Source organism: Nanorana parkeri, unplaced genomic scaffold (genome assembly GCF_000935625.1).
Source record: "Nanorana parkeri isolate BGI_ZX_2015 unplaced genomic scaffold, ASM93562v1 scaffold890, whole genome shotgun sequence".
NCBI lineage: Eukaryota > Metazoa > Chordata > Amphibia > Anura > Dicroglossidae > Nanorana > Nanorana parkeri.
In genome coordinates, this window is record NW_017307158.1 from 1,076,730 (window position 1) to 1,080,706 (window position 3,977).

A 3,977-nucleotide genomic window follows, 5' to 3' on the forward strand; every position below is an offset into this window, starting at 1 on the left:
TTGTATCTCTAGAAGGGACACGTTGTATCTCTAGAAGGGACACGTTGTATCTCTAGAAGGGACACATATCTCTAGAAGGGACACGTTGTATCTCTAGAAGGGATACGTTGTATCTCTAGAAGGGACACGTTGTATCTCTAGAAGGGACGCGTTGTATCTCTAGAAAGGGGCACGTTGTATCTCTAGAAGGGACACGTTGTATCTCTAGAAGGGACACGTTGTATCTCTAGAAGGGACACGTTGTATCTCTACAGGAAAACATTGTATCTCTAAAAGGACTAGGAGGGACACATTGTATCTCTAGAAGGGACACATTGTATCTCTAGAAGGGACACATTGTATCTTTAGAAGGGACACATTGTATCTCTAGAAGGGACACATTGTATCTCTAGAAGGAACACACAGAATCTCTTTCTGCTCACAGTGGAAAAAGGGATACAGTGGGAGGAATTTTTTTTTTTTTACTACTGATCACTGTGATTGGCTATCTTGGCTCCCGATCATTAGTCCAATACCAGGAGCTGGTTATGATGGGGGCGTGCGATTGAGTGAGCTCCCAGCACAAAAACATGCTGCATATATGTGGCATCACAGAAGAAAACCCACCTCTGTGACGCCGCATATATCTGGTACGCTGTCAGGAGTTAAAATATTTGATTTTTGTGTGCTTTTAACTGGTGACAGGGACTCTTTAAGGAATTTTAGTTACTGTATGTAGATCTATCATGCAATGGCTTAATTTGCTACAAACCTTTATGTTGCAGAAGTTTTGGAGATGCAGTGTTCTTCTTTATTCTGGCAGTGATGCCACACTGGGGACACCCCCTCCCCCCCGCAGACATCATGCTTTTGAATACAGTGTGCGTGTGTGTGTGTATATATTATAATATATATATAGGGGTTTTTTTTGGTCATAATGGAAACAGTATGAAACCAGTTATCAGACCAGAACCCAGTTATGAAATTCTGAGGTAACATTCAAGTTTAAATATATTTCATCTTCATAAACTGTAAGTGACATCAATAAATTTCTGTGAAAGTGATAGTAGATACGTGGTTCTTCTAGCGCTGCCACAGGAATGAAAATTAGTAGCCATTTCCGCCACATATGAAGTAAAATTAGGTCCAGGAAACAGCTGGAAGTCAAGATAAGACACAGCGTTATATGAGAGCCATGGGGAGAAGGAAGAAGGACCATCAGACACTTTATTGCATTCTCTCTGCGAGGTGAGTACCTGGCGATACACTGCTGATTCAGTTTGCTTTAGTGACCGAATGTTATTTTATTATGAAGGGTCAGTCCCCTCAAAATTGATATTTCAGTGTTTTGGTAGATGCTGGAATGCTAAACCAAATGATACTTCCTTATACACCAGATGGTTAAATTTGTGTGGACACCAGACCATCACACCTACCACTATATGGCCAAAAGTATATGTACATCCCTCCAAATAATGGAGTTTGGGTGTTTAGAGTGAAGGTAATGTTAATGTTACAGCAAAGAAAGACATTTTATACAATTGCACTCTTCCAACCTTGTAGTAATAGTTCAGTGAAGGCTCTTTTCTGTTTCAGCATGACTGTTCCCTATGCAGAAAACCAGATCCATAAAGACATGGAAGAACCTGAGTGTCCTGCACACAGCCCTGACCTCCACCCTACTGAACACCTTTATGATGGAGTGGAATGCTAAGTGTGAGCCGGGTCTTCTCATCCAACATCAGTGCCTGACCTCACAAATGCTTTTTTTGGTTAAATGGGCACAAATTCCCCCAGGCACACTCTTAGATCTTGCAGAAAGCCTTCCCAGAAGAGTGGAGACTGGTATGGCCACAAGGAGAGGCAAGCTCCATATTAATGCTCATGGCTTTGAAATGGGATGCCCAACAAACTCGTATAGGTGGGACGGTCAGGTGTTCACATACGTTTGCCCATATAATGCATTTCTCTTGGATCCTTCTGGTGAGATGAGTGCACTGAGTTCCTGGGTCTGTGCACCTTCTTTACCCATAATGAGGGGGTCCCACTATGGGTGCTGCTTTAGGCCCTGTTAAAGTTTTAGGTGAAAGGTAAGCTGCATTTCTAAAATACTGTGGCTGCACCTTTCAAGGCTGTTAAAACTCTTTGAACCAGATTCCCTTTCTCTTAAGTACTAAATATGTTGCAATACCTTTACAATACCTAGGGGGATGACCAGCAGGAGTAAGGAGGTCCTGATTGCTCTGTACAGATCTTTAGTAATCACAAAATGGGTCACTGTCAGGGAGGGAGGTCCTGACTCCCTACATAGATCTTTAGTTATCAATAGAGGGATCCCTAGCAAGAGGAAGGAGGTCCTGATTCCTCTAAATAGATCTTTATTATCACTAGAGGGATCCCCAGCAGGAGGAAGGAGGTCCTGATTCCTCTATATAGATCTTTATTATCACTAGAGGGATCCCCAGCAGGAGGACGGAGGTCCCGATTCCCCTAAATAGATCTTTATTATCACTAGAGGGATCCCCAGCAGGAGGAAGGAGGTCCTGATTCCTCTATATAGATCTTTATTATCAATAGAGGGATCCCCAGCAGGAGGAAGGAGGTCCTGATTCATCTATATAGATCTTTATTATCACTAGAGGGGTCCCCAGCAGGAGGAAGGAGGTCCTGATCCCTCTATATAGATCTTTATTATCACAAGAGGGATCCCCAGCAGGAGGAAGGAGGTCCTGATTCCTCTATATAGATCTTTATTATCAATAGAGGGGTCCCCTGCAGGAGGAAGGAGGTCCTGATTCCTCTATATAGATCTTTATTATCAATAGAGGGATCCCCTGCAGGAGGAAGGAGGTCCTGATTCCTCTATATAGATCTTTATTATCACTAGAGGGATCCCCTGCAGGAGGAAGGAGGTCCCGATTCCCCTATATAGATCTTTAGTTATCACTAGAGGGATCCCCAGCAGGAGGAAGGAGGTCCTGATTCCTCTATATAGATCTTTAGTTATCACTAGAGGGATCCCCAGCAGGAGGAAGGAGGTCCTGATTCCCCTATATAGATCTTTATTTTCTCTAGAGGGATCACCAGCAAGAGGAAGGAGGTCCCGATTCCCCTATATAGATCTTTATTATCACTAGAGGGATCCCCAGCAGGAGGTCCTGATTCCCCTATATAAAGCTTTAGTTAGACCTCATTTAGAATACTGTGTCCAGTTTTGGAGACCTCACTTACCAAAAGATAAAACAAGTCCTGAGATGGGCAGCACAATGGTGAAAGGTCTAAGGATAACGCATAACAGAAGAGACTAGAGGAACCTTACAGCCTCATGGGAAAAGGGGGAATATGATTGGAACCCTGAAATACATTTAGAATGTGAATAAGGTTCAGGAAGGCAATATTTTCAATCTGAAGAACATTTTATGGACCACTTGGCCTTTTTCTCCATTCGTTCTTCTATGTTTCTGTGGTACAATGGAGACATCTGGTGACTGAATGCAGGAACTGCACTGTTCATTTATACATTTAAGAGGCAGGAGACACTGAGAAGTCGTACTGATATTTTGTTAGCACTGCGAGACGCACATTTGTTAGCATTTTGTACACACGCACCCTAGAGGAAGCCATGTTAACAGCAAAACGTGTAGGCTTATGGAAGTTTATCTTTAAAAAATTCTGCCTTGTTTACTTGTGGTCACGATCCTTAATGGAAAATGAATATAAGAAGAGCAAAAATCTATTGGGAAAGGTTTATTGGTCTACAACCTTTAGGCCTGGTTCACACCTCAGCGTTTTTCAGCGCCGATCGAAGCGCTGAAAAACGCTCAGCAAGTGAGATCCCAGGAATCCCTATGGGCACGGTTCCCACCTGGGCATATTTCAGCCCATGGAAACGCGCTGAAAAACGCCCTACGCCCAAACAAGTACAGGAGCTTTTTTGGGGCGTTCTTTTCCGCGCGTTTCCATTGGTATTCCCGAGTGTGGCTCGGGGTTAACAAAGC